We start from the raw sequence: 10,303 nt of genomic DNA, 5'->3' as shown, positions 1-10,303 counted from the left end.
GCTTAAGCTGAAGAGATTGAACCCACCCCAGAGAACACAGCAAGACCCCGTCTTCACACACGAGAAGGCCAGCCAGAGGACTCAACGGGTAAAAGCACTTGCTATACAAATGTAAAGTCCTGAGATCAATGCCCGAGATCCATGTAAGGTGAGAACCAACTCACAAAAGCCGTCTTCTGACCTCCACATGTGTACCATAGCATGCATATGTGTCCACACGGACACATACACAGCAGGATGCATATGCACCCACATGATCTTCTTTAAGTCCCCTGGGACAGGGACTGTAAAGGAAGATACATAAATAACCGGTAAACATCACTAAACATCACGCAGCAAACAAAGCCAGGTGGGACACTGTTTGCCTCCACTTAGAAGACCTAAAAAAAAAAAAACCCAAAGCACTTCCACCTCCAAACATAACCAGATGTTTGGGAGAAGGGGGGGCGGTTTAGGGCTTTTTGCTTGCTAACTTTTTGCAAACTTTTTTGAGGCAAATATCTTGTTACATAGCTTCAGTTTGCCTCAAAATCTTACTCTCCCACAGTCTCTTGAGCCCTGGCATGTGCCATCATACTAAGCAAGGGAATTCTTACAGGTTTGCTGGAGGGACTGTAAAAACCGCCAGAGGCAGCAGTACAAGCCTATTGTGCCCACTACTTGGGAGACCAGGATTCCTTGAGCTCAGAAGTTTCAAGTCCGTCCGAGCAACACAAGAAACTGTCTCAAAGTGACAATAAAAATTTAGCCATTTTGGAAACTTGCCGGGGAGTACAACTGTCAGAATGCTTCACACTCTACACATATCATCGACATTGTTTCCTGCCTGTGAACTGTATCGCCATGTTAAAAAAAAAAAAAAAAAAAAGGAAGAGAAAAACCGAAGGCGTATTGCAACATTGTTGACAATGCTACACTTCTTATTGCTAAGGTCCGGAACTCTTCGCCTTGGCTTCTAAGCGTCTAAGTGATCTGGCCTCCATCTGCCTTTCCTGTGATCGCTCATTCTGTCCTCCTCGTTTACCATGAAGCTACAGGGGCTTTCTGATTCGTGCCTAGTCCTGGGACTTGCAGGGTTGTTTTGTTTTGTTTTGTTTTGTTTTGTTTTGTTTTGTTTTGTTTTGTTTTGTTTTGTTTTGTTTTGTTTTGTTTTGTTTTTAAAGCTGGAAACAGGATTTCTACAGCTCATGGCAAACTTAACTTGTTATTCCTTGTCTTCTTTCTGTCCTTATCTCCTCAGCGCTCTCCTGCCCACTCCAAAGTAAGTACTTTCCAGTTAACTTTCGTCATTACCCTATTTATTTCCCTTTTAGCACTGCCAATTTTTTAATTTATATTTTTATTAAATTTATTTTTATTATCTGTTAATTTTGTGTATCTTAATTTTTATTTAAATGTATTTTTTGAGAATTTTGTAAGAGTTACACGTGTATTTACACGTTCCATTTTCAATGTTTCCTGTCTTTTTGTGTGTTTGTATGTGCATGTGCACGTCACTCTCTACTGTTTTTTGTTTGGTTTTGGTTTGGTTTTGGTTTTGAGAGAGAGTGCATCCCACCGAGCCTGAAGCATGATGATTCAGCGGAGCTGGCCGGCAAGCCCCAGAGGGCATCCTGTCTATGCCTCTCCAGCACTGAGATTTTTCTGTGCGTGTTCAGTTGTGTGGCAAGGGCTTTACCACCACAGTCTACCTCTATGCTTTCTTCCCTTTCTACTACATCGTAAGCTGATGATGAACTCGCCTGTAGGACATGCCTGCACCGGTCCAGGAGGCTGAGGCAGAAGGACTGTCGGGAGTTTGACCCCAGGATGAGCTATGAGAACAAGAACCTATCTAAAATAAAACACTGTACTCTCATGGTCTGGAAAAGAGCCGCCACACAGAAAGCACTTGGTAAACACTGTTGATTGAAAGAATGAAGCACCTTCTGTGGGTAGACAAAGGGCAGAGGCAATTCCTCAATGAATGTAAGAAACACACGCCTTCCGTCCATTGCATTGGCAAAAGCACCCTAGAATTTTTTTTAAGAAGAATTTAATGCACAAACGGAGAAAAAAATATATCATGGCTCTAAAATCCTGATTCTGAAGTATTCAGATATGCAGGTCTGAATGTTTAGCATGTGCGAAGCCATAAGTTCATAGCTCATGTAGGACAGTATTTAATGTGTGGTGTTAGGACTTGGGTTTGTGACTACCCTTAGGAGGTCTTGACTAGGGGGGACGGAGGGTCTTTTCCGTGCCTGTCATTTTTTGTTTCTAGACCTAGGCTCTGTTTTTCTAGGAGGAGGCATAGTGAAAATTCATTACGCTAAACACTTTCTGTGTTTTCACTCAGTAAAATTTTTACTAAGTCTATCCACATATGGAATATACACTTTAAATCCCACACTCAGCAGAAAGGGCTGGGGAAAAATGTCCAAGAATTCAACGTCTTCCAACCTGGGCCAAATGAGACATTTTCTCAAAAGAAAAACAAAAAGGAAAGTCTAAATATGTCCAGAATATGTAACAGTTTGGGGCAGAGTGAAAGATATGAAGACAGCTTTTAAAATAACCAAACATCACCCTCGACAACATGAGAAAGATTCCCTCTCTTCCACCAGAGACAGATTCATTCAGCTTCCAAGAATCCCTGCTAGTGGAAGAAGCTAATTTTTATTTTACCAGTTGAAAAAGACTATTTTTAAATGCAAGGAGTGGCTCACCCTGCACCCCAAAACATGCACAACAAGATCTAAACAGTGAATTAGAACATTTCATATTTAGGACTCTTTCTCCAAGCATATTCTGTCTAAAGAGTACCCAGGACTGAAGGGAGGAATTGTACAGGGACAGGTGATGACTGAGTTGCTGGCTCCCCAGAAGGCGATTTACAACAGCATCCTCTCTACCTTTGCTGAGGCTGGCCAATAAATGGATCAAACCCTTGCCCCGTCCCAGTGCCCACCCCTCTGCTTTTCCTCAGGCTAGCTGCCTTCCAGCAGAAAGCATCCCCCCTGACAGCACTACCCATGCTCACTAGAGCCAGCTACAGCTACACAGGGATTTAAACTGGACTCAGACTCTGGCTGTACAGCCAGTTCTGGTTTCTCCCAAATCTGAGTAAAACTTCCCCACCAAAGGGAAGCAGTTCCTCTCAACTCTCAGTCTTCCTCCGAGCACACTCTCCTCCAGAGATCAGTCTTTCTAGACTCAGTCAAAGGCACCACTTGTCAGAAGCCCTGTCGCAGACATCTGAGCTTTCTGGTTCCTTGCTCCCACTTCTCTCCTCTAACAACTCTTCAGTGTGGCTAACATCCTGGCTCTGGATCTCAACTGCTTCTGTCCAGTCTGACCCTTGACTCCTTGGCTTCCCAACTCCGACTGTAACCCTGGCAAGTTTGCCTGATGCCTGAATGCCTCCCCATGGGCATCAGTGCTTGAAAGAGAAACGGTCCTAGTATGAGTGACATAGGACATGTTGGACCTGTTTCCACTTTGAGGTGCCTCCAGACTCTCGCAGAACCTGGAAGAGCCCCTTTCAAAGCCCCTACACAAAGTGAGTGTCTGCACTCGACAGAATAACAGCCTATTAAAACCAACTGTCACCATTTGGCTACCCGTTTCCTTATGTCTGCTCTGCAAGCTAGAGCAATAGCATGCGGTCTTTGGTTTCCTGAGCACACAAAATTCTGCGTTGGAAAGCCTCAACCTGAGGGAGGCTGAAACCAAATACCTCAACCTGCAATTTATTTCAGAGTTGAGAGTCTGTCTCTTTTCTTCATCTGTCTGACAGGATATTGGAGGAAGCAAATCAAAGGGCTATAATGGCTCCCATTCCAGGTAATTGCCTTCGCATGGCTGTCCTGATACAGACTGTGCCCAAAGCACAGCCATCAGCGCTAGCGTCTCAAGTGCAGTCCCGTGTCTTAAGAAGACGACACACAGACACATCTCACACAGACACCTGCACCTTCAGGGTGGCTCTCACTCCTTCCCTTCCCTTTCACAGAGCAGGTTGAGGCTGGCTGGGTTTGCCTTTCTGGTGCTTTGTGTCGTTGGCTCTGCAGCATGGCCGACTCCTCCGAGAGGGATCGTCTTCTTTCTGCATCTATGTCAGTAGGGCCATCCTGCCACAGGGGAGGGTTCAGACCTTCAGCCTTCTCTTTCCCGCTGCTATTTTGTCCACCTGTCAGTAAGATGTGCTCAGTAGCCCTCTGCTTTTATAATCATTTAAGTGCCTAACCATTTTGTAAAGGTTTGTACCCAAATAACACCAGAAAGTGTGATTCTGAAATTCCAGCAAGCAGCGTGCGCCAGAGCACAGCTACTTAAATATCGAAACTGGAAGGGAATTTTGAAAGAAGCCAAGAAGCAAAAGTAAATTAAATACCGAAGACCACTAAGGGGATTTGACAAGAAAAAGGAAATAATATACCCCCAACAAGATACATAACTACAGCATAGATATTAATGAAATTAGTATTAATGAAAACACTCGCTGAGAAAAAGACGTTTCTTCTTCCAGCTGCGCTCACCTCGTACAGTACAGTGCATGTTCCAGGACTCGTCAGTAATCGCTCGCTATGGTCAACGAGGATAAATCCAGATGGAAAGAAGGGTACTGGAATCAAGACGTAGTTTTTAGATCTAAGTAAATCTTTAAGTAGAATGCAAGGATCTCTGGTGGTCTGTGGAGAGGCTTCCAAATTACGCTGTAGGCTGGGTCAAAATGCGAGGCACACACAGTGCCCTGGATGGTTTGCTTTGGTTTTCCTTTAAACCATATTTTCCACTGAAGAGTTCAATCAAATTTAAAAATAGCAAAAAGCATTGTTGAAGAGTTCAGAGTAGTCAGAAGGAATTCGATAAAATACCTCCATAGTCTTTCTTTTCTTGCGTGTTTAACTGGCCAATAGGCTAGGCTCTGGTTTTGCTCAGACAGTCTAAAGGGCTAAAATTTTGAAACTCACCAATTCAGAGGAGAGCATTGAAAATGGCATCCTTTGAAGACTGGAAGTAAGGTCCCTTCGTCACTGAGCTTCCCATTCCGGGTGACATTCGTTCCTGGCCCTGCCTACAGCTTGCAGCCAGAAGTGGCCACTGGCAGAGAAGCCGCTGCCTGGAGCGCAGCCCCAGCTAAGCTGCCTTTCCTCAGGTTCTCTTCCAGGGAGCTGGAGCTCAGGTGTGGGGTGAAGGGAGTCAAGTGACTGCAGCCTAGGAAGATCTGTTTTTCCTCACCCTAGCCCCTCAGCAAGTTAACCCCAGGAGAGCTGGGCTGCCAGAGAACAGTTCTGTGAGCTGTCTGAGCTGTCTGATGACCGGTTGTTACCGGCCCGGGATGATGAAGGTGCTGGGCTCACCGGATGCACAGATAACACCAGAAAGTTTCATTCCTAGACTCTTCCTTTCCAATAAAGCAACATCTATACTTTACTGTTTGACTTATTTGCACAATAGTAGGTTTTTTTTTAAGAAGGATTCTAAAACAGGTGGGCTCCCTCGAGCTCAGGTAAACAATTCTGGAAGCTGACTGTTCCTCGCCGAGTGAATTTTACTGAAGGGTTTGCAACATGGTCTCCCTGCCTGGTACTTCTGCTGTGTGTATAAAGCAGGAATTGTGAGTTCGGGTGCTTGTCTGTATTACCAGAGACTGTAAGCCACTTGTTCATTTATTTGGTACAGACCTGGCCAGGAAAGAAGGAAACTATTTTCCCCCCGTGTTGCTTGATAATGTGAAAATCACTTGTTCACTCTTTGATTATGGTTAGAGAGGAAAAAAGAAGGAGACAAAGAGCAAAACCAAACCCAACATCTGGATAGAGTTTGGTACATACCTTCTGGGCCCTTGGTTCCTGGAGGTTTCAGCTAAAGACTCCCTCTTCTGAGGCTGCAGAGGCTCAAGGACTCAGACTGGTGGGTGGGAAATGGCACTTGGATGACAGCTCCTGCTAGTTGGTTTAAATAGGTTGTCAGGATGCTGTAGCCATGACCAAACCCTGCTAAGGGGAGGGGAGCAAGTGTCAAGCAGGCATGCTCACTTGTGTCTGGGGGCACACCTAGCAGGAGGCTGTTTGTCACTCATGTCTCCAGGCCTGGATGTGCTCCTGTGTATTGTGAGGTGGCTTTGCCCCCTGCAGGTAAAGCCCATGGCCTTGCTCAGGTCCTTGGGAGAGCTGTGCTTGGCTTGTGTTCTAGCTCATTTTCTGGAAACCCATGGCACAGTAGGAAGAGAACCAGAGGATCAAAGGGCTGGTTTCAGATCTAACGGCCACTCCAGAATCTGTGATTTCAGCTGAGATCTCTGCCCTCCCGGAGCCCCGGTGCTTTATCAGGAACACGAGCAAATACCACTCTTGGCAGAGACGCTGCCAGCTGAGTGGAGCTGGTGGGATCTGGTGGGGTCTGAGGCCCTGAATTGGGGTTGAGGTGGGGGTCAGGGAGCCCAGTGTGGGAAGGAGGACCTGGCTGGCAGGAGGAAGTCAGCATTGTGGTTCATTCCTGGCCTGCCACCACTGGGGAGGTAGAGAAAGGAGGATGAGGGCATCCTGGGCTACACAGCTGGTGTGAGGCCAGTCTGGGCTACATGAGGTGAGGTCTTAAAAACAAATGAACTAAAACAAGAAAAAGGGGGGATCAGAAGAAGAAGATTCGAAGATCCCAGAGGACTCACAGACTACGCACTGACTTATATCATGGGCCCAGGGAAGGAGCTCGATGGTTTTAAGTTCTGTGTCGTACTACAATTTTCTGGAAAATGCTTGCTGTAAGGTGGAATGATGGGAAATGTGCTATACTGAAGTCCAGAATGACAGTGACCCTACAAACTCCAGAATCCTGTCAGGAAAATGTTCAGACCGGTGAAGTGGCTGTGTGTGCTGGTAAGGGAACGGAACTCAGAAAGTAAAGTTAGATCTTGGATGTCTCATTCTGCAATTTCTCCTGTAGCAATTTCTCCTGTGACATAAGTCTTCCTTCTTCCCTGCTGGACAAGATGTGCATGCCTTTAAGCCAAGGCCTCAGAAGGCATGAGCTCCAGGACAGATGGGGCTGTGCAGAAAGACCCTGCCTCAAAAATAATTAAAAAATAAGCATCACCACGCTCTCGCTGTTTGTGAGAAAACGAGGCTCACCGAGTTTAAGTGGAGTTTGTTGAGTTAAGCAACTGAGTTAGTGAGAGAGTGGAGTTTCGTTTGGACATCTGTGGTCTTATCCATTTCTGTTCAAACAGTGACACTTTCCTTAAGACTCCCTCACCCTTCCCACGGGTCCCTTTCTAACTATCCCAGCCCACACTCATCTCTTCTTTGAGGGGGCTTCTCTGGTGCTCATTGCTGGTACCCCCACTTTCATAGCATATGTCTGACTTGTTATTAACAGGTATTTACTGAACTTCCTCTGCTGCCGAGAGACAGAAACGAGTAAGATGCAGCCCGACCGTCACAGCTAAAACCGAAGAGTGGAAGCAATTTATTGGCAGTCTATAAATACCTAATACACCTGACGTCAAGTCATTCACTTCCCTGTCCCCCAGCTTGGAACACTTTGTTTCAGCTCTTACAGGGGGAAAACAAAATCCTTCTAGAAATCATGTCAGCAGCTAATCCATAAGAACCAAAGATAAAACACAGAAGGCATGGCTGGCGGCTGACTTCTTTCTTCTCTGCCCTTTTTCCCATGTAGGAGAGTTTGGAGTCATGGTCCTGTCCCTGTGTCAGTCCTGAGTATCTGGTGGCACACCATAATCTTTCTCCCTCATGGGTAGAGGAATTTCTGCTAACTAGGCAGGGCTTCAGGAACAAAGCAATCATGTACAGTCCAGTTTTAGCCAGTTATCTAACTGCACACTCCCACCTGAGGATAGTGATAACTTTATAACCTGTGAATGAAAGCCCACAGATAAGAGTTAGCTGAGCAAATCCTGCTGCATAGAAAATATCCAGCCCAACCTTTAGTTTCTTTCTTTGTCTTTTTCCTTCCTTCCGTCCTTCCTTCCTTCCTTCTTCCCTCCCTCCCTTCCCCCCTCTTTCTTTCTTTCTTTCTTTCCTTCTTTCTTTCTTCCTTTCTTTCTTTCTTTCTTTCTTTCTTTCTTTCTTTCTTTCTTTTTCTCTCTTCAAGTCCATCTACACCTTACTTGTGAGCAATTTTCAATCCCATTTTTAACTTAGTGTCATGCTCTGGGATACCAAGTCAATTCAGCGCAGTCTAATAAGCAACCTTAGTTGCAAATCAATAGATTATACACTTACGAGAATGTTGATGAGGGAAGATCTTCACTTCAAAAGCTGTATCATATAAATTATTCCATCTACTATGGACCGAGAAATGCCAGAGTTTATGATGAGCCCTTAAGCTCTTGAAAGCCAGATAAAAAGCCATGAGTGACTTGACACATCCAGCTCCATATTGTAAGATTAAAATCCTTGCCCTGGGGATGCAGCTTAGTAGTACAGTGGTTGCCTAGCCTGTCGGAGGCCCGGAGTTTGACTCCTTAGTGCCATCCAGAGAAAAGTACCCCACATTCCATAGTGTAGAGTAACTTGGTATGTGTTCAAGGAATGAAAAGGAGGCCATGGGAACAAAATGTTAAGTCCTATTAGGAAGCCAAGCACACAATTCCGTGTAGGGTGCTTGCCTAGCACTTACCTGCCAAAGTCAAATCCCCACTATCTGAAGGATTAAGAAAAATCAAAATCAAGGTTCTGGGCTGAGCCTTGTTTGAGAAGAGTCCTGGTCCTGCCGCCCGAGAGGCTTGTCCTAGCAGTAAGACTCTCGGGTACTCTACCAAGGACAGCTATGTTCAGATGAGAATAGTTTGCTCTTAACATTGTATCCTAAGATATGAAGAAGAAAGTTACCCATGGCTTGTGACTTCCCGTGGTATCCACCCCTTTCTAAACCTGCCCCTGAGTAACATGTTCCTCAGCCCAAGTCCCTTCCTGCTTATTTAAGCACAAGGAAGGAAAAGCGGGTTGAACACAGTCCCTCTCGAGTATAAAGAAAAGGCTTGGAGGAACTTGATTTCACAGACTGCCTGCCTGTGCACGATCTCAGATCCTGTTTAAAAATTACTTTAGTTCTCTAACACAGCTTATCAATGTCTCCGCTCCACAACTGAGCGAAGCGAAGTCCTCAGAAGTAAGTTAGCATGTCTCAGATCCCCTGTATAAACCTGTTTAAAGCAATGGTTCTGACGTGGGAGATGACGGTAACTGGTGTTCCAGATCAGAAACCTGTCAGACCCTGGCTCTACTAGAGGTCTGCTGTGAACAAAAGAGACATTTCAAATTGCTGAACTGTTCCAATGACATGAGCAGGAAGTTCCCACACAAGCAAGCTGGACTTCACACATACTACGTGAAGTCCAGGAGCACAAAATACCTTCATAACTCTTCATAACTTGGGATTTACACCTTAATGTGAGGGTCCTTCCTAATTGGAAATGTGGCAATTAAGTTATCATAAGTAGAAGAAAAAAAAACTCAGACCAGGTCGGTTGTGGTTGCATGTGCCTGTCAGTAATGCTAGCACTTGGGAGGTAGAGACAGGAGGATTGCCACAAGTCTGAGGCCAGCCTGGTCTACACTGTGAGGTCTTATCGTAAGATAACAATAAACAAAACCAAACAGTAACTACAAACGAGCCAAAAACACCTAAAAAGAGCACTTATGCTAAGGAAACCTGCGTAGAGTTCTGACTACCCTGAAAAATCCATCCAGAAGGCCCAGTGGAGTAGTCAGAGGGTGACCCCATAGCTAGAGGTCATTAGCAGCCATGAGAAGGGGTACCTGGGGAGATGGCTCTGTGAGTAAGGTCGCTTGCTGCCAACTCCAAAGACCTGAGTTCAATTCCCAGCCCCAGATGATGGAAGGTGAGAAGCATCTCCCACAAGTTGTCTCTGACATGCAAACTTTAGTGAGGCACGCTTAGCCCTCATCCCACAAAGGGATGAGAGGGCCTGGTGAGGTATCTCAGTGGATAAAGTGCTTCCAAGCCACCATGAGGACCAGATTAGTAATGTGGTCTATTTCAGTGTCAGGCACGCTCTGACCTTAAATGACCTTAAAGAGGAAAAGTTATAGATAGATCTGATAAGATGGCTCAGCCCTTGACACATAATAGAGAGATAATAGATAGACAGACAGACAGACAGATGGATAGATGTAATAATAAAAAATACTTTAAAGAAGGAAACTTACTTGGAAGTTATTTTATTGCTTAGTGGGGTAAGAACATTCCAAGAATAAATGCAGTAATAAAAGCACCAAAAGAGGAGAAAGAAGTGTTATTTGTGGTCCAGCGCCTAGAACCCATTCTGACC

At 45.2% G+C, this 10,303-nt stretch overlaps 1 pseudogene across 1 annotated transcript in view; it reads right to left on the bottom strand.

Moving 5' to 3' along the window:
• Asip (agouti signaling protein) overlaps nucleotides 1–5,901 on the bottom strand; it is an 87,638-nt pseudogene extending 81,737 nt beyond the window's left edge. Inside the window, exon 1 of the transcript NR_131764.1 lies at nucleotides 5,820–5,901. The product of NR_131764.1 is annotated as an agouti signaling protein, transcript variant 1, non-coding (transcript). The remainder of the gene's footprint in view (nucleotides 1–5,819) is intronic.
• Nucleotides 5,902–10,303: the final 4,402 nt, after the last annotated feature.

Source organism: Rattus norvegicus, chromosome 3, assembly GCF_021556685.1.
Source record: "Rattus norvegicus strain SHRSP/BbbUtx chromosome 3, alternate assembly SHRSP_T2T, whole genome shotgun sequence".
NCBI lineage: Eukaryota > Metazoa > Chordata > Mammalia > Rodentia > Muridae > Rattus > Rattus norvegicus.
The sequence above is the reverse complement of the archived record's forward strand: the minus strand, read 5'-3'. Positions and strand labels throughout refer to the sequence as shown.